Here is a 21,512-nt window from a genome sequence, read left to right on the forward strand (position 1 = left end):
GCCACCACCATCCCCATCGCGCAGCCACTGCTGAGCCACTAATGGCTGCTTGATGCTAAAGAAATCCACACAGAAAAGCCCCAATTTTTTTTTGCAATAGTGACTGCTCTGTAGTGGTTTGGAAGAATAGCCTCCTTTTTCATCACTAGGCAACTGCCAAAAGAAAGAAATAGCAGCATGAAGCCTAAACTTTCCTCAAATCCAAGCTCGTTCTCTTTTAAATTGGCTTCTTAATTCAAGGGTCATTCTTTCCCAAAACTGCAAAGCACCAAACATCTTGAGCGCCAAAAGTATTTTCAGCTTTTAGCTTTCTTGTAGGGTGGTCGCTGAGGGTGTAAGACTCAATATTTTTTAGGGCCCGAGCACGGAGTGCAAGGACCCTATTGTATCTGTTAGGTTTATTATTAGGGCCCGAGCACGGAGTGCAAGGACCCTATTGTATCTGTAAGAGTTATTATTATTATTCTTTTTCTTCCGACGGAAGAGTCGCCTTTTTGAGGCCTTTAACATACCCCAAAACTCACCAAATTTGGCACACACATCAGGAGTCGCGAAAAATTTCGTATTTTACAGGAGATTGGCATGGGCGCACAAAAACGGCTCAACAGCGCCACCTACAGTGACATTTGTCCCGAGCCCCCGCATATGCTTTGACATACAAGCTTGATTTTTTCAGGACATGTTCATCAGATGGAAACCTACAAAAATGTCTCTTGGTACCAAGCTGTCAGTCGCACAGGAAGTCTGCTATATTGATGTCAATATGTCATTTTTGCTCTATTTTGGACATTTGTAGGCCTCCTTCTAGAACGAACTCCTCCTAGAGATTTATGAATAATGACTCCAAACTTTGGTTTTGTAAACTAGACCCATGTCCGATGTTAAATTGCGAAGCTTTAAAGGTATTACGGATGTTTGTGACCGTGGCGGCGCGTCGAACTTGGAGGTCATTTTGAAAACACGCCATGAAAAGAAAAATGGCCATTACTCAGCCATGCAAAATCCAATCTGATCCAAAGTTGATATGCATGATTGTAGTCTGACTTTGAACACATCTGCAGTGGAAAAATCCAGAACAGGTGTAGCGCCACCTGCTGGCAGCAGGAAATGACATGTTTGACTTGGAGCATCACTGCTCCAAGTAGGATGAGCCGACACACCTCAAAATGATGTCCACCTGTTGAAAAGCCATTGAAGTTTACTCTGATAAAAAGCCATAACTTTCAACGCAGGGGTGTGGTCGTGACAGAGCGGCGAAGTTGGGCGTCTCGCCGTGCACACAAAAGTTGCTCTCACGTGCACATTCCTTGTCCAATCTCACTGAAATTCAATGGAGGTAATGAGGCTTCCATTTTGAACCAATGGATATGACAATCTTGGACGAACTCCACAGCGCCACCTAGATATTGACAAATACATTTTATGTCACATTCTGACCTATCTTTTCTCTGCGCTTCGTCCGAGGTGCATGAAATTAAAACTGGAGATACTCAGAAAGGTCCTCTCTCATCATCTAAAATTTCATGGGTGTACATCTGACTGTGCCTTCATAAGGCCCCCCCAAACAGGAAGTGGTCAATTGCACTTACTCATAAAACAAAGCTTCATAGCAAATCAGCCGTTTGTCTCAGGAAGCTGAGATTTCAGAGTTAGATGCCTCTTACAAATCTCCAACTTTGATAGATAGCACTATAGGGTCTACGAGAAACTTCATACCGGTGTTTTTCCTATGCAATTTTGGACTGAACAAAGATTTTTAGCATAAATTCTGTTTAGGTTATCAGCACCAAAGACTACACTTTAATAGGCATTTATGTGCTACTGCTTCCTAAAAAAATTCAGAATGATTGAAGTTACAGGTGAACTTTTAGACAGCATTTCATCCAAAAAGGTCCGAAAACGTCTTTTTAGGCAAAACTGCAAACACCTATTTTTTTGGATAACTTATCTTTCAAATATCAACACAAAAAAATTAAAAACTGTAGGGATCTGTGTTTGCTGCCTTCCATATTTTTTTCAGACTTAAAAGTGTAACAGATGATTTATAAAAAATCCTTTTTCATCCAAAAACCTGTGTTAAATCTGTCTAGACTCCAAACAAACATTTTTTTATGGTAACTTATGTTTCAACAATCGACACCAATTTTCACAAACCTATAGCTGAACATGTCCCATAGGTCCCTGAATATTTTCATAGATATAAAATGAACTGGTCATTGTAACATCTAGCATTCTAACATCTAACATCTTACATGTCAAAGCCTCTCTCAGCCTGGCTCTGCTGAAGGAGTCGTGTTACAACCCCGCCCCCTCCTGCTGGGACCCCTGCTATGTAAATTAGCAAGCAGTGAACAGAGAGATGAGGAGTAAGAATGGCCATTACTCAGGCATGCATAATCCAAAGACAGCCAGTTAAACACTGAAAGACATATTTTTTCGGTATGTCTTTCATACATCTTTAGTATTAAAAACTCTCCCAGATGAATGTGCCTGACTCCACCTGCAGGTGGAGTCAGGCACAGGAGTCCTGACGGACAGACAGCAGTATGTGAGGCTGGGGAAGCTCGTCTCAGATACTCGGACCACAAGCACCGGATCCCCCCAGGGCTGTGTCCTTTCACCCCTGTTACTCTCCCTGTACACAAACAGCTGCACAGCTGGTCACCTGTCTGTCAAACTCCTGAAGTTTGCTGACGACACCACACTCATCGGCCTCATCTCTGACGGAGATGAGTCGGCCTACAGGAGTGAAATAGCCAGGCTGGTGTCATAGTGCAGCGCTAACAACCTGGAGCTTAATGCTCTGAAGACAGTGGAGATGACAGTGGACTTGAGGAAGGCCCCAGCCCCCCTCCCCCCTGTCATCTTCTGTGACTCCCCGGTGACCTCTGTGGAGTCCTTCTGCTTCCTGGGAACCATCATCAGCCAGGACCTCAAGTGGGAGCAGAACATCAGCTCCATCACTAAGAAGGTCCAGCAGAGGATGTACTTCCTGAGGCAGCTGAAGAAGTTTCACCTCCCTGAAAAGATGCTGGTAGACTTTTACACCGCCATCATCGAATCCACCCTCACGTCCTCCATCACAGTCTGGTTCGCTGCGGCCACGGCCAGAGACAAGGCCAAGCTGCAACGCGTCATCCACTCAGCAGAGAAGGTGATCGGCTGCCACCTCCCGTCTCTCCAGGAGCTGCACATCTCCAGGACCTGGAGGCGGGCAGCCAGGATTGTAGCCAACCCCTCTCATCCAGGACATAATCTCTTTCGGCCCCTCCCTTCTGGCAAGAGGCTCCGGTCCATCAGGACCAGGACCTCGCGCCACAAGAACAGCTTCTTCCCCACTGCAGTCAGCCTGCTGAACAGTACCCCAACTCCCCCAGGTGACCCCCCCTACCCCCCCGCCCACCAAAGGACTGTCGGTGCCACTTACAGGCCCCACCATCCCAGCCCATCTGTGCTCCCACTTTAATTCACCTTACTCTACTGTATATAGTGTGTTGTTGTTGTTAACTTAATTTTTAACTTATTCTTAATTGCACTATACACCAAGTCAAATTCCTCGTTTTGTAAAGTGCGCTCTACTGAACCTGGCAATAAAACTTTTTCTGATTTCTGATTCTATTAATCATTGTTTTTTATTCATTCAAAATGCAATTAAATCAATATTTTATCTTTTTTCTTTTCCTTTTTCTTTTTTTTTTATCTCTTATATCCTTTTTTATAATCAATGTTTGAACTTCTTTTCCTTTCTATTGTCATGGTTTCAGTTTGTTGTCTTGTTTTTCGCTTTAGTTCTTGTTCTGTCTTGTTTGGTTCTGTTTCCTGTTTTATTTTGAAAGGTTTCCTGTCTTGTCATGTTTCTTGAGTTTTACTTCCTTTGGTCCCCATCTGCCCTAATCGTGTTCACCTGTGTCTTGTCTGCCCTGTCTGTATATAAGTCTTGTCTCTGCCTTCCTCCTGTGCTGGTCCATTAACTTCTGCTCATGTTGATCACGTCTTCTTGTCTGGCGTCCATGTCCCTTGCCATGCCACAGTAAGTTTTTGTTTTTAGTTTTGTCATCCTGCTCTGCAGCGCTTTTTGTTAGTTAAATAAACCCACTTGCCCTGAACCCGTTTGCCTCCCGTCTCTGCGCCTGGGTCCTACCTGCTCTCGAGCCTCCCCCCCACACGACATCTATACATCCAATGAAATTAAACTACAAATCAACAAACACAACTGATAACAAATGTCTCTAAAAAATGATGTGTATATTTGCAGAACCTTAAAAACACCAAACAAATAACAAATGCTTCCCAAATAAAGCACAAAAAATGGAACACAAAATGTAAAACCCAAGTTAGAAATTGCAATTTGAAAAAGATACTTTTTTCAGCAGCTTTTCAAAATCAATCACCAATTCTACTCTTCTGTGGATGAAACAAAGAACTCCAGAACAATGAAGCCATTTCTCTAAGTCTCTCTCACCTTCAGTTTTAAACAAGGTCTGTGAAAATCCACCATACATTGGTCACATGAACTCAGAGACCTGCTAAAAGTGCACAATTGTAAAAGCTCTTTTATATAGACAACTGTTTGTTTGCTCAGAGCTCTAAATATAAAAAAAAATGCTTTTCTATCACCTAGACACAGATGGAGAACCATATCAACTGGATTAATAACAGGGTGGCATGTTTAGGTTTAAACTTACATCAATAGACAACATGAAGCTGTCCATCACATTTTTGACCTAAACATGTAAACACATCCTTGGCTCTGCGGTTAGGAAATGGTATTTGGGAATCTCTTTATACCAGGAGCCAGCCTGGCCATTGGAACATCGCCACAGTGCCCATCCAGACTGGGACAGCAACGGGGTCCACTTCAGAGCCGTGAGCTGCTGTGTTTAACTCCAGCTGTCCCAGCAAGGGAGACAACTGCAGCAACATCCACTGACCAAGCTGACAAGCCCTGGCAGAAAAGATCCCCACAAGAAAAACACTGGCTCAGGCAGGCTGGTCAAAAAAAAATAGTTTTGCCATTGTCTTGCAGCTTGCAGATCAAGTGGTTTAGTTTTCCAGTAATGTCAGTCAAGAATGCAAGTTCAGATTCACAATGTTCATATTCACCATATTCAACAGACATCTCCTCCAATAGCACCTTAAAAATCCTGTGCTGTTTTGCTTTGCAGCTGAGGTTGTTTACGATTTTCAGAATAAGAGTCATTATATGTCCAGAGCCAATCACTTCTGCACATAAGGCCTGCTGGTGAATGACGCAGCAGTAATGCAGACATTTTGGAAAGTCTGGGTCAGCTTTACAGTGAGTGATGAAACCTGTTTGTCTATTGATCATAGCAGGAGTCCCATCTGCAGTCACTGCTACCAGCTTTTCTAATTGTACCTTTTTCTGCACAAAAACTCCTTCACCGTGTTATACATTTCAACTCCTCTTGTAGTTGTCTGTTAGGGCAGATGTGTCAGGAGTTCTTCTCTTGTGGAAACCAAAAGCTATGCTGTACTGTTGCCGTCCACAGACTCATCACACTGGACGTTAACCACCTGCACTTTGCAAGATCCCGGTCCAGCTAATTGGCCAAGTTATCAGACATAGCTGACACTCATCTAGACATTGTAGTGGAAATTGAATGAGTTCTATTGTTCTCATCCTTAGGGACAGTGATAGCAATTATCATCATTGCTTGAATTTTTTTCATGCTATATGCAAAAGTCTTTGTCCCTTAAGGCAACAGATTACAGCCCCCCCCCCCCCCCCCCAGGCTGCCGTCGTATTAACATTAGCTTGGAGCTCCAGAATGGACAAGAAAAAACGACGAGAATGGCTCGAGCAGGGCGTTGCTCACGGGGCGGTCGCTCGTGCCATGCGGTCGCACGTGCTCGGGCCCGCTAAATGCTACTTGTAGCTTTAATTTAATATTTATTTCCCAATTTAAAAAAAAAAATACTGCATTTACATTTAGAGAAATGTCCTTAGAAAAGGTCTTTTTAATCTTTCAACTTTGAGGGAAGCGTCTGAGGGAACGCTTAAGTGCTGGACAGCTGCACGTGCTCGTCTCTTTTTCCTCTCTACTACAGTAGTGGGATGAGTCACTGATGGTGTCGGTCAGTTGTGGTGGACAGGACATTTTACCACTATTGCTGTGTTACGGTCATCTCCATTGGAGCAACATTTCAGCCACTTTACAGCCAACAAGTCTCACCCGTTTGGCTGACAAGCTCCCAACAAGGGAATCTCGAAAGAAATTCCTTTCCTCACATCAAAAATTTAGAAGGTTGATTTTTTTTGTTTGTCTACTGCAGATCTGATGAAGCAGGAGTTTATTTTGAACTTGTTATACTGCTGTATGCTTTAAAAGCAACTACCGGCAAAAAAAACAAAGAAAAGATCCAGGTAAAACAGGTTTTTTTTCATGCAGCAGGAAAAGGCTTTGATGAGCTTTACCCATGAGTTACACCCCTGATGTTCGTGTGCTTTCTACTGCCTCTTTGTAGACTTTTACCAGGTACAAGCAGGAGTTTTCTGTCTCAGAAACATCTAGGGCTGCAGCTGGAAACAATTCAAATTCTTGAACGACCTATTTGTCATTTAATCTATTTAAGCTGGAGCTTGCATTGGTTCTATAATTAAAAACAAAACCATTGATTTCTTTGTTAACCAAGACAGCATCACTTGCAAGACTGTGGCAGAAAAGCATCTCATAATTTCCCCTCTAAAAAAATGTTTATCCTGTTTAATCCATGGGTTTTATCAGCCCTGTTCTTTCTTAGCTCATTAAAATCCAGATGCATTTAAAGGAAAATTAGGGACATTTCAAAGACGAGGAAGACCACAGAGCACTCTTTGATGTTTTTTCTACTGTTACACTGATGTCATCATGGGTTCTTGTGGACAAATAATATTTAAAACATCTAAAACCTGTTAGAATTTCATAAAACTACTTCTCATTTAGTGTTCTTTTTTTAATTCTTGTTTTTTTATTTATTTTAAAACAGCCAATCTTACTTCTTGATTTCTCTATTTTGTATCTCTCTTTTCACATCACATTTTCTGGTAGTAACTTATCTTGGCAAATATGTAAACAAAGAAATATTTTTCACCTGATTGAAGAAAAAACATTTTCATTTCAATATATACTCATAAATATATTTTTTCTCAATATTCCAGTTCTAAACGTCAAAGTTTTCAAGGTTTTTCTGGACTAGATTAAGCCAACAAATCACTGCAGTCCTTAAGTAAGGGATAATGGCCGACGAAGTGTGCTTTATCAGAACTTAACACACGACGTGGAAGTGGAGGACGGTTGCTTCCGCGAAGTCTGTTACGCTTTAGGCCAATAAGTCATTCATAAGTCATTCTGGATCTCACTACAAGGCCCTTGTTCAAATCCTGACTGGGTTCTTTCTGTGTGGAGTTTGCATGTTCTCCTTGTGCACCTGTGGGCTTTCTCTGGGCACAGCGTAAAACTATGCTTCTGATCAGTAATCTGCTGTGTGAATGTCAGTGTGTTAGGCTGTCCTCGAACGAGTGGTTTGTGGTCTTCAGGTGGAGGTGCACTGCAGACTCAGGTTCACTTGGGTTGGCTCTGCGATGTTGGTAAAGCTGTTTCTGTAGAGATTGGTTGGTCTCTCCTATATACTGTTCATTGCAGTTCTCTTTGCAGTGGATAGAGTACACAAGAGTACGCAAAGAGAATTCTATTCTTCCATCCGTCTACGGCAGTGTTCTGAAACCCAAACAAACCGAACCAGGTCCGCCTGGGTCGTAAACAGCTGAAAGAGATGACCAGTTTGGGGAGGGAGTCACTGGCTCCCCAACCCCAGCTGACAAGGGACTCTTAACGACCCGAAACCATGTAGGCTAAGTTGACAATACCATCCAGTTTCAGGTCTGACTCCTCCCCCATGAACGCATATATACCAGCTAATTCAGAATTGACAAAGCCTCTTGGATAAGAGGTAAAGCGTCTTCTAACTTTAAAAACTAAGTCCAGATGACAGCCCCTAAACCTACTACTATGATGGAATCAACCTGGATGAATGAGAGTCTTCATAGACAAATACTAAACAATGTAATTGTAAAATTCTTGCCAAATTGTATTGCGTAATGCGCATGCGTCAGAGGAATGGAAAGCTTGTTAGCACAAATGTCTTTTTTTAAATAGACTGTGTTAACTAAATTTTATTAAATGTTTTCGAATTACCCAAATTTTTATTGTTATTTAAATGTAATGTAATCCTCTTGTTTGTTTGTTGTTGTTTTTTTTTTACTGAAAGTGAATTAATTTAATATTTTCAACATAAATACTTTATATAAAAAAATGCTACAGCTCTTTTTTTTATTTCTTTGAGTGTATAAGAAAAAACTCCTTAAAAAGCAAACCGATTCCGGAAAAACAAGAAATGTCAGGGATGTTCATGTGAAGAAGCTTCTCCCAGGACAGACAGGAAATGTACAAGAACGTGTTGGGCTGTTAAACTGTGCCCCAACTTTGCTGGACAGAAGATGGGTAAAACTTTCAGCATCTTTATGAAACCTCATCAAGCATAACTAGGTTTAAAAGATAAACGAATAAACAAATTGCTTAATAAAATAGTAAAAAACTTTCTTTTCACACATAGTTTTTAAGACCTAATATAGTCTAACCTTTAATGAACAAAGGCAACTCTCATTGTGACATAGCATGAGCTCTTGAAAAAAGCTAAATCTGGTATCATTTAGGATATAAAAACGGAAGTGGATGTAAAAAAAAATCAAACTAATAAAAAGGAAGAAAAGAACCAGGAGGATGAAAGAGGGTCGGCAAACTGAGGATAATCTGTCTATTTAAGGTGAACTTTCTCTAAGATCACGACATAAACTTTCAATTTTAATCACAAAATAGTTCCTTTAAATTCAAATGCCATGTCAAACTTTCTACAGAGACATAGGTAATTAATGTGACACAACTCTTATTTAAAAGGAAAAAGAAGAAAAGGGAATAAAAGACATTGGTTTGTTAATAATACACCTTTGTTGTTGATCTACACAGATTTTTATTACAGAGTTAATGCTTCAGCACACTGAACAAGGCTCAAGCATGGTCTGAGGTGGAGGCAGCTGTGGTTGGAGTCCTAAACATTTACACTGGTTCAAGTTTGATGTATTTAACTGCATTCTAAAATATGCTGTTTTTGTAACACATTTCTTAGACTATGTAAACAACAAAAAAACCTTTTGTTTTTTTCCTTTAAGTGCAAAAATTAGCTTCATCTATTATTAGGCGAACATGGAAATAGATTCCCATCACCTTCTCTTTTTTATTTTGACAACCCTCAACTCCTCACTTCCATGCGCTTATTTAGAGACATGCAATATTTTTTGATATGCACGTCTTCTTTTGTTTTCTTATAAAAAACATGAATAATTAAAATAACAAGACAAAAAAGCAAACTTTGCACTTGTCTATGGAGCAATTCATGTATCCTTTCAATGTAGCGTGTTTTCATTTTTGTCTGTATCCTGGAGTGAACAGTCACTGAAACTAACAGAACTACACACCTGAGAATGAGACGACAAAAAGACTCACAGTAGGCTACAGTCACAACAAGCAAAACAAACGTGATAAATGTATAATTAATCAAAGGACAAACACACATATCAATAAATCAACTGATTTAATAGTTATATAAGCTAATAAGTTAGATAAGCTAATAATGTAAGAATTTTCTAATAGGTATAAATGACTTTTAAATCAACGGTACAGTTCTTCGCTATTTACAAAATTTATTTTGATAAAAAATAAAAAAATGCTATAATATGCAAAAAAAGGGATGACTGAGTCAAATAACAATCACACATGTGACAAAATTGAATTTTTGTGAAATATTGACCTCAGCGCAGCTCCGTCCTTTCATGCACATGTCTGAATAAAATCCTTTAAAGGCATTTTTTCCTGCTGAAATTCTGCTTAGTCCATTTTGTATTTCCAAAAATGTCCTATTTCCAAAACCCTAACTACATGTAACTTATTGTGAATAACAAGGAATTCCATCGTAGCAAACACAGAAACTGGTTAAAGGGAAAACTCATTCAAGGATAACAATTTTATATATAAAAAAACTGTGGATTGAAAATATATTTACATTTGTTTGTTTATCCATACAGTAACACAAGACAAAAAAAAGTAGAGAAATTACAAAAGAACTTTTTTGCACATTTATACTCTCTTTACTATGTTTATAAGAGAAAGATGGTTTATAAACATTGGTTGACAGGATACAAAAGAGAAAATTGCCACTTCATTTGTTTATTGTTATTGATCACACAATAGATAAATCATGAGATACTTCAAACTAAAACAGAGCAGGTCAAGCCTTGAAAAAAAAGGTATCTTATTTATGGTATCACCACACAGTAAGCAGAGAGAAATATTTCACTGCACAATGGAAAATAAAGGTAAAAAGAGTTTTGATGTGTTGTTAAAGCTTTACCAGTGTAGCACCTTTGAGCAACAAAATAGCACCCTAAATATTGTACTTTCAACGGGCAGGATAAGAAAAATGAGCAGAACTAAAAACGCCTCAAAGTAAGTAATATCTCCCAACACCATATTCTGGCTCAACGACATATTGTATATGGGTACTTTTGCATTAAGAGGAGGTAACATATGAACACTGCAATGTTTCCTCCAGGTTTAAGGATGCCTCAGAGGTTCAACTGAAATGTATAAATCACATCTGCTGAGGAATTCCACAGGCAGCACTCATGAATCCCTTCATGTGGGGGGGTATGTGTGTGTTTGTCTAAGTGTGTGTGAGAGGGAGAGAGGCCATGTATGAAAATCAATAGCTGGCCTGCAGTAACTGCTAAGGTGACATTAGGAGCTGGTCATGAATTTGGATGCAAGGATGTATAGGTGTGTGTTCAAACAGACAGAGAGTCGTTAGATTATCCTTGAATTCGTTATTTTTCAACAAGCATTTATTATTTTGTAAAGCCTCACTAAAGGTTTACTTGCTCACTCTTTCCAGACTTTAGAGGAAAATGTAAAAAAGAATCAAAATGTATTAAAAAAATGAAAAGCAGATCTGCGGTTTTAAGTCCCATTCCAATCATCCTTTGATCTATTGTAAGTGTTTCCACTAAATTATGATTATGCCGTTTTTAACCAAAAATTACAATTTCTAGGACATAGTTTCTGCAGAGCGGCAGTAGTTCATCAGAAATTTGCCTCTGAGTTGTGAGTGGAACTGTTGGCATTGAGTAAGGCTGTGCTGATTTCCCCCCCATCTCTTTTACATAATGTTTTCAGGTCGGTACAGGTAACTAATATTTCACCTGCAACTGTGGCCAATAGCCGATATTTGCCAATATCAATATATAAGTGTCTGGAATAACACTACATTTAAATTTCCTTTATGATTATTTATTAATGCACAACGTTTTCTATTGCTGCACAATCACATTGTTCTTGACCTTTTTAACATACAGCAAGGGATCTCAAACAAACAAGTATCACTTTGAAACTTTGAAAATATATCTAAAAACATTTAGACCATTTATTAATAATTAAACATAACTGTAAACTTCCAGGGATCTATTAGGAATCTATTAAAAAAAATAAAATGTACCTGGAAACAGTCAAATACTGGCTATTGCTTTAAACATAAGCTTCCCAGTGCCAGGGATCTATTAGGAACAAATATACATTTGAAGAATAAAGTATTTTTGAAAACGGTCAGAACAACATTGGTGGATTTTTTAATATCGGACCGATCCCAATAAACTGAAATTATCTGCAGATACCGATACATCACCCATCCATAATCTCTGTATTTACACTCTCTCCCCCTAGCTTAGAAGCCCCTCACAACCCCAAGCCATAATTACCGGTGCAACAGAATGACCAGCAATACTGGAGCTAGTCTGTGGCCTGCCAATTGTAGCTTGATTCACCATGATTTGAATAAAGAAATACTCAAAAAAAAAAAAAAGTAATCTTAACTTTTTTTAACTATGTTAAAAATGCTACAAGAACACAATGATAACACCAAAAACATGAAATTCGTTCAAGTGGGTCATCAAATGTCATGCTACGTTCACTCCGCCCTTGGTAACACATGTACAATTGACCACTTCCAATAAAAAGTCTATGTAAATGCATGTTTCGGGCCTGTGTGTGTTCAAAACTATGCACTCACTACACAAGTTTCTAGTCAAAGCTGAACTTTGACTAGAGAGTCAGATTCAGTTGTGACATATGGATGACATCCCTTCACAGAAGTGCCAGTTGTTTGAAACATTCTATTGACAATTATCTGACACCAGGTCTTTTATATATAAAAACAAAACTGTGAACAAAAAAGCCGGGAGCGAGATTTGTAATGGCACACACCTTATATCAAGGTTGTAGACCTCTACTGTGAGCCCATAGAGGGAAAATGTTTATGCACATTTTTTCTTTGGCCATACTGCGGTCCACACTACAACACATAGGGTGAAGTACAGGTTTTGATTTAATTACTATTTTCAACCCCACACACTTCCTGCGCACTGTGCATGATTGTTAGATTACCCCTTGTGTTAGGGGAAATATGCAAGTGTTGTTGAGTTGTTTGTGAATCTGGTAAAATACATTTGTAATACACAGTTGAAGGTCTAAAGAATTTTACTCAGTGATGAAAATACACTGATAGGGTTCTATCAAGACTGGTTTGTTCACTGAAATATAACATGTACGGCTACTAAAATTAATGCATCCTTGACAACAAATAAAACTTGTAATTTAGCTTCTGAGTTGCATATTTAAGTAAGACGTTGAGTGTTGCGCTTCTTACTAGTGCTGAGGGAGCTCCACTTCAAATGCATCATAAGGCTAATATAAAAATGATCAATGGGGAATAGAACCCATAACCTCTTCATTGCTCACTCTGTCCATATCTGGTTTAAAATTAATGAGATGTTGATATGATTTCCTTCCTCCAAATACCCTCCTGTGGGGAAACAAACATATCCATTTCATACCATAATAAAAACTTTGAGTCTTTGCCAAACATGAATATCAATCGCTTAAAGCATTTCTGTGCAGACGAAGTTTTTGAAGACTCTTCATCAAATAAACTGGGAGTTTTTAAAGGCAGGACTTCGAGGCAGGTCTTCAATGACAACGTATATATAACCTTTATTTCAATTTTTATACGATTTTTTTCTTCCTTCTTTTAAAATTCATGGGTATTAAGCCATTCCCTCAGCTTGGTTACAGATGTGGTTTAGTAAAAGGCTCCCTTTTTCATTTCTGGTGGAAAAATATTGAACCAGAGTTTTAAGCGAGAGGTCTGAGATGATTTATCCAAAATTCACGGAGTTCCCTTTTCAGTGGACCTTAAAATATACCTTGTGGGCAGCCTCTTAATATTAAAAGCCTTTCTCACTTGCTTTGTCGAACTTATAGAAATTCTTTCTGGTCCCTTCCAAAACGTGCTGCAGTGAAGATATAGCCTTTCAGATCCAAGCATTTAAGATGATCAATAAGATTTATTAAGAAGTATTTTTAAAGTGAAAATATTTTATTACTGTAAAAAAAAGAATATGTCCATATGACATAATCTGTTTTTTTTTAAAGCCACAAATTCTCTGTTAGTTCAGAAAGGCCACATTTAAGAAATTCTACAAAAGACTTCAAGTTGAAAAGTTTACTACACTTTATCTTTAGCTTCCTTTGGTTATCAAACAATTCACATTTATTCTGTGTAGAAAAGTCAATTCACTGTAAATATTAAAAGCAACAATGGTCTTTCTAGAAATCCTAAAATTTTAAAGATGATTTTATCGTTATAATGTAGAAAACAAATTAGTATTAGGCACTAGTTACTTTTTTTACAATATTACTTGAGAATCCTTTCCAGGAATGACATGAAAAATAAAGTATGTGCATCAGATTACATGTAGGTTTGCTGTTCAAGAGGGATCTTTTGGTAATAGTAATTAGATAATAAACAAATGCAACATACATTTTTTTGTCTGTGGTACAGGTGGTTACTGTCACAAATAATTAGAATCATTTATTTTTGTTTTCCCTCAGAAAGACCAGTGCAAGTGTTTCTTTTGATATACATTATAAAACTATTTTGAAGACTTAAACTATACATGTTCTAAAATGATGCAATTCACATATTTTTATTAGTTAATTTATTTTATCCATTGAAAAGAAGATGAGTATAAACTCTTGTGTACAATAGAAAAGGCTGGTGCTTCCATTAAAAGGTTATTGGTTCAGAAATTCAGTTGAAAGAAAACAACAGAAGTTATTCTGCGTTGTCCATTAAAATATTTTCACTTTAACTCGCCTTGAATTAGCAAAACCAAATGTTTAACAGATATGCATCTCGTAATAACTCCTCAACAAATTCATGTTTACAAGATGACACTCGTTGAACCGGGGAGACTGTCCTGTGTGTTCAAGGGCTGAAACATTACTGTGGAGGCGGAGGATAGAAAAAATAATATCCAGTTTTTGGCAGATATGGGTTATTAAAGACAAGTTAGATAATCTACAGTAGCTCATGTTGGCATATATGTGTTTTTTTTCATTAGGGATCTTCAATCCACATGTTATGTTTGATGGTCATTTCTCTGTGATTCCATCATGTCCTCGTTCTGTGTTCTTCATAATTCAGCAGCTTGGGTCGCTGTTCTATTGACCTGACAATGATTAAAACATGGCTGGCAAAACCTCCCTTTCCTTTTTTCTTCTCATCTCTCTCTGGATGTTCCTCCAATAAACCCTGACGTGTTTCATCTCTCTCTATAGTTGCCTGACAGTGTATTTGTTCATATTAACCAATGGCAGAGTGGATAAGATTATAACCTGCAGCATCCTTTAATCTTTATGTATTGACTCATCAATTGTGCTGACTTGAAAGGGAAAAAAAGTCCATTATAGACACTAAAATGCTATTTGAATTCAATTACTTTTTAATGCTTGAAATTAATCAATCCAATCAAATGAAATCAAATTTGGAAACGTATACAAAGTAACAGTGTTAGCATTAGCATAAATTACCATATTGATAAATAAATCTAAGACGAAACATATGTGTGCCCAACTAGACGTGATGAAGTTTCGGTAGCTTCTGAAAAAGTTGAAAGAAAATGTGCGCCGAAACTCCAGACAACTCTACAAAATGGCTACCAGTGTCGCAAAGGAGCTGGCACTGGACTCAAACTAGCAACCAGTTCAGCAGCAGAATCATCCCGAGGACATATTTAGGCGTCATCTGCACAATACTCATTTTGATTCTGTTCTCATTTGATCAGATTTTTCCCCTGCGGCGTTCTGTTGATTTCACGACAGCATCGGGACAAATCCTAGCATCCCCAGGAAGTCATAGGCTCATATGGGGGGCAGCGGGGGGGCTGCACTACCAGTAAGCAGGTCTGTGGTCAATGGTGAAAAGTACAATGTTGGCATTCAAAGCAAACACTGACCAAGTTGCATCAATCTAATCCTGGGCATGCAGTTGAAGACACACAAAAATAAATAAATGAAAGGCTGCACTCGCAAAACTCCAATCAATTTTCTTCAGTCACGACCATGTCTGCATCTACGGCTGTGACACCATGTTTTTTTCTTCTCTTAAATAATAAAAAAAAGAACCAAAATGTGGCCTGCTGCATGGGCTGTTGCAGATAAATCCACCCATGCATGCTGCAGCACGGGCAAAGGAAAAAAAATGCCGGCAGAGAGATTCATTTATAGATGGTGAAATATCACAAATATTTTTTCGATCGGCAAAGAAAAAACTAGTGGCTGACACTTGCACTACATTCATTTGTTTAGTAATTCTGTCAATTTCATGTCATCTTTAGATCAGGTTGCAACTTAAGCGTGTCGTTTTTTAACTGACAGCCTTTGGTTCAAGATGAGGTATTTCATCCATGACTGAATGTTAATGTATATTCTCATTATTGTACTTGTGAAATTCTATTATTTTTAACTGTAGCAGAATTATTTTTACCTTTTTGTCTGCGGCAGAAAAAAGATCTGATTGCTGACTGAGGAAAAAGAAAATATGTTTCAATCTAGCCTGTCCTGACCTGTCCAAATTTCCAAGTCAACCATCGATTACTTTACTAAAATTGACTTTGTGTAAAATGTTTGCAGCATTTATCAAACCTAACATGATAACTGTGTAACCACCTTATAATTTTAATGTTTTAACAGAATGTCAAGGCGTCAACAATTAGGAAATATTCATCTGTGCAAGAATTGACATTTAAAGTGATCAGCTTTGACACAGCATTGAGCGTCCTACTGTCAGACAGATGCATCTTTGCACTGTTGCTGCAGGAATGGGGGGAAAACTTAGTAATAAATAAAAAAAAAGAAACCTTGACTTGTTTTTTTCCGACAATGGAATTACCTGCAAACTGCAGTGATTGTTAACCAATATTTCTTTTTCAAAATAAATAGATTGATAAATCTGATCTTGTTGTTTAAGTGCAGCAAGGAAAGAATAAAAATCAAAATAATGATTTACTCTTTCAGGTTCTGCATCAATCATACATAACAAAACCACAAGAAAATCAAAATCGAACTTAAATAGGAAAGTTGAGAAGAATCATTTACGCTTAAAACTTTAACTTAAAAATGTATATTAACGCAGCAAAATTATTATCAATATTTACTCACTTTTAAATTGAGTGACAAGTGACCATGGAAAACAGAGTTTAGGACACATCATACAAAAAACTGTTTTAAATAAAAAGTGCTGTGTTTATGTCTTTCTTTTCTTCGTTTTGTCATTTCCAGATGAGGTACGGCTGAAGCTGAACAGTCATTTGAAAATCTCAGAAATTAATCTATTTTTTTCATACTGTGTTTATTTGCTAACATTTCAACTTTTAAAACAGTGATATAGAACTGTCTGGTAATGAATAATACCAAAGTTTATAAAATGTGTAACATTACCTTGATTTTCAGTTAAAAACAAAAAGCTTTAAAATGCACGTATGAGTTTTGGCTTCTCTTTAACTTCCTGCTCGCCTCCCTCTCAGATGTCAGGGTCGCGTGACTCCTGGCTCATAGCCTGAATCCATCCAACAACAGGAAATTAATATGATGGCGCGCCTGCATTTATATTAATAACTTTATCAGTATTCACAAATCACTGCAGCCGTTTCTCATTCATTTAAAAACGATGTCATTTGCATTGCGGATGTGCACCAGTCTTGAGAGAAAAGCCCTGAAACCTTCTGCTCTCATTTAGTTCATTTAGTTTTAAAAGCCTGTATTAACAAGGGCTACAACATTCAGGAACATATTGGGAATTGAAAATATGTCAAATCTCTACTTTACTTTCATAATACCTTTGACATTCATTAAAAAAAAACAGCTCTTTTTTTCCTGTGCTCCTTTAAAATATCCACCAAAAAAAGGAACCGTTTACTTTTTTATAATTTTTTTTTAGTTTTCCTGGTTTGCCTCTGAAAGTTAAAAGCGTTGATGGAGCAAAAGAGATATGCTCAGAGGAAATCACCTTGGCAATAATTGGAAGACTCTTCTTTTTATATACTTTGTTGTTTGCCACAAAAGCTTTCTCATGAGTCCTCAGGGTGTTCATGGAAACGGTAAACATGATGCGACAAACTAATTGCTTTCTATACGGGCATCGGATTAAAAGACAAAAGCAAAACAAGAAGATAAGGAAGTTATTACAAGCAGCTACTCTTAAAGTGCAGGGATGAGCAACAATCACACAAACTATCTTGAAATGTAAACAAATGTGCAAACCACCTTTTTCATATTATAATTGAATTATTGGATACAATAATTCAAATTTTCAGAGGTGCATTGGGAAATATTGGTCTTCTTTTTATCAAAACATGTCAAGAAAACTCAGCACCTCTTTCTAGCGTCCTTTGATACTATGCTAAAGAGGATGGTAAAATGTCCTCTTTGCAGTTTGACTATCAAAAACTAAAATTCTTATATGAAACAGAAATGAGACTTCGTGAAAGTCAAGTATTAGTTGCTCGGAAGATGAGCTCAGACTTTGTCGTTAACTCGAGATTGTGCTGAAAGGCACTCTCAGTCCAAGCAAAATGGAGCCAAAAAAAAAAAAATTGTAAAGAGAATCAAAGCTTATGCGCATTCGATATACACATGGATGAGTGCCAATGTCTGCCTCGAAGGTGAAAAGAAGAGCAGAAATAAAAACATTAGAGAACAATTTGCAGAACCACTTTTACACTTGTTGAACGGAAAGTGTTGTGCTGAGTGTGCTGCTGCAGGCAGGATTGGAGAATGGTGCAAAAGCCCCATTTACCACTAAAACATCTCATTTTCACATTGAATCTTAAAGTGCTTTGTGTTTTATTGATGCAATTAGAATAAATAATATGTTTGTAAACAAAAAAAAAGAACTTATTCCACATTTCTCTACAATTTAGCCGCCTTAAATGGTGCAGATATCTAAAGGGTTAAATGTTTCTTCTGGATAAAAAATACAAACTAACAGGAGCCTGAAGATTTGTACATTTTTCTGAATTTTAGGAACTGATAAATGAAACATTCCTTTTTAGAAATAGTTTACACTATGCGTATTCAGTTTTCCTGCTTTAAAATTCCAAAAACATTGCAAAAAAAACTGTCAACACAATTTTGACATATTTTCCTTTTTGAAATACTGGTTGAAAGAAACCCCTAAGAAACCAATAAACCAAAAACATTTTATTTTTATTTCCCGTCCTTCCTAGTGGGGGCTGTAATCGCCCTGTGAACATATCCTGTCGGAGCATGCTGCTGGGTTGTTTCAGTAAATGTTCATGCTGAGATCGCCTGGATAATCTCTTTTAAAGCCAAAATCAATATTAATCAGGAGCAGCATCAGTTTCTTCTGGAGGTGTTGCTGCTGCACAATGCTAATTTCCCGCAGCGGCATCCACTGGCATTTTCAAATCTGCCAATCTGACGGCTGATCACTTCAGTAAAGGATATTATCAAAAGCACTTGTCAGAAAAGGCTCTTTCTCAAGGCTGTCTCGCTTTTTATCTCCGCTGCAGACATTTGGAATAAAGAAAATTAAATATTCTATGTCCATTCACTTTTGATCTACTCCTTAAGTGGCTGACATTTAAGCAGTCTGCAAATTTAAATGTATCTACCTGAAGTTAGTCAAAAAGAGGAATCATTCAGCTCTATCCAGGGAATCACATTCAGTTTCCATTACAGCTTTAATTTCCTTTTCTCCACCGTAATAGCATAATTCTACTTCTTTTTGTGAGCTGGAAAAAATGGGGAAAGGGGAGAGAAAAAGACGATCCTGACTAAAGCAAAAATGCAAAAATCCTGACATAAAAAAACAAAAGTGTAAGAGCGTCAAAATGCCCTGCGTTAAAACCCGTAATGATTTAAATAGGGAAAAAAAACAGACCAAATTAAAATGTTAGCAAAAACCTATTTGTCACGATATGGATAAATTATACTTTTACAAAGCCGATACTGTTCAAAGTGCCATTAAACAGTTTCTGTGCCTCATTAAGAATTCTAATAATTAGCTGTAACTCAATTAAAAAGCAAAGCAAATGATAAATTGTATAAAAAGTCATTAGTCTGATCCAAAAAGTAACAGAAAAATTGTGTTTTTACTTTTTTTTTATTAATACCCCCCTCTAATTTAATTAATTTCAAAAACTTCAATTAAATGAATTTTGATCCCAAATTTGTTCATTTTATTTGAAGTAGAGACCAACTGTGTTTGTTGCTTTTTGTTCATCCGGGTTCACAGGAAGATAAAGTTCAGATTTAAGTTAAAGAATCAAAGCAAGGTTAATGACCTCTTCATCTTGAACTCTCAGGATCATTGAAACATGCTGAGCATCTTCATCACTCCGTTCATTTGCCGTCCTGATGAAGGTCCTCTGAACATCTGCTCCTCTGTAACTTTCATCGCAGACATCGTTAGCCCACCCGTTTTACAAAACTACACCTGCAAAGGTAAGTATCAATCCTAAAGCAGCAAACCGCTTCAGAAATCATTTGAAGCTGTGACTTATTTAAATAAAGAAAAATATTTAATTTTGTTCTAGTAATGCCAGATTTTACATTTTCAAAATTTTCAACAAAAAAAAAAACAGAACTTTTTGCTAAACATCACGGCTAAAATTTGCATCGCCCCAAGTCAAACTACCCGTTTTATAATAATTAAACTTTCAGAAATTACTCAGATCTGACTTAAATTTCAAGTCTGGAACAACTGTGTTTTCAAGCCACAAACAGAAAACCAAACAACCAACTGCATCTGCTAAATGCACAAAAACATCCAAACAACCCGCAGCATCCAACTTGATTCAACTCAGCATGTGTAAACACACATCCGGGGTCTGCACCCTCAGGACATGCAGCTCATTTTCATCATCTGGCTTTCAAGAAGTGAAACTCATCATTTTAATCGCCAATAGCTGAAATGTCTAAGATGGAGGTTTAATGTTCTGCTAAATTTGCAATTAAAATGTAACTCTTTTCCTCAGAAACATTAAGTAGATGAGCCAGATTTTGATGAAGATCTGCTGTTAAATGGACTCATGACACCTGGTGGGCATTTTTCAAGCACTTTGGTACATATTTGATTCCGTCTGAAGTGTTGGGGTGACCTGCTGTCAAAACTGTAGCAGGTTTAGTCAGACCATCAGGGGGTAAAAAACACTCCTGTCCAGTCACTTCACCTGTTGCCTACTTGCACAGCAAGGAAGTTGGGAGTTTGCAGGAACAGAGGGAGGAAAATTTCCCAAAGAGTGAATTCTTGGAGGTTTTCTGTTTGAACAATGAAAGCATTGAGATATTTATGCATTTATTTCCTCGCGTGCAACACATAAAAAACTATGCTTGGACAGCCTTCAAACTCTTCATTTATGACAATTTGACCTGCAAAAGTGCCCTTGAGCAAACAAGCAAACCACCAAGCCGCTGTCAGCCTGTCCAGCGAGCCACTTTTCCAAATAGCAGGCTACCAAACCAGCTGCGCTCCAGCTGCGATGCAGCTGTACATCCACTCTCAACTTCTCACTCGCGCGCAAACGGAACGCAACGGTCCAGCCGAGTCTCCACGTCTGTGTGGAAAGTCTTTACCTGACGCCGCGCAGCGCCGGCCGCTTTGCCGCTCCTCCTCTGCGCTGGAAGGAAAAGCGCGCGCGGGGATACTGAGGGATGAGGATGATCCCGCGCGCTCTCCTTCTCCTCCTCCTCCCGCTCCTCTGGCTGCAGGTGCGCAGAACAAGAGCGCAGGAGAGGAAACAAGGGCAGCGGGAGGGACCGTGTGCGCGCGAGTTTGTGTGCGCGTGTTACCGGAGGGGGGGGGGGGGGGGGGGGCAGCGAGCTTGACGGTTTCTGAATGTGGTCTGGCAAATAATGGAGAGGGAGGGTGGTGTCGTTATGAAGACGGCTCCTCTCTCTCTTTAACCCTTGTTGAACCACTGATGAGACGCAACTGACCTGAAATCCATGGGACGGTTCCTCAGCTGACCCAAGACAATTATCAGC

The 21,512-nt window shown here is 38.3% G+C and overlaps 1 long non-coding RNA gene across 1 annotated transcript in view; it reads right to left on the reverse strand.

The window, feature by feature from the left end:
* Positions 1-21,311, reverse strand: part of LOC111947437 — a 98,040-nt gene extending 76,729 nt beyond the window's left edge. The window contains exon 1 of the long non-coding RNA XR_002873278.1: positions 21,102-21,311. This is a non-coding gene — a long non-coding RNA (uncharacterized LOC111947437). The remainder of the gene's footprint in view (positions 1-21,101) is intronic.
* Positions 21,312-21,512: the final 201 nt, after the last annotated feature.

Source organism: Oryzias latipes, chromosome 1, assembly GCF_002234675.1.
Source record: "Oryzias latipes chromosome 1, ASM223467v1".
NCBI lineage: Eukaryota > Metazoa > Chordata > Actinopteri > Beloniformes > Adrianichthyidae > Oryzias > Oryzias latipes.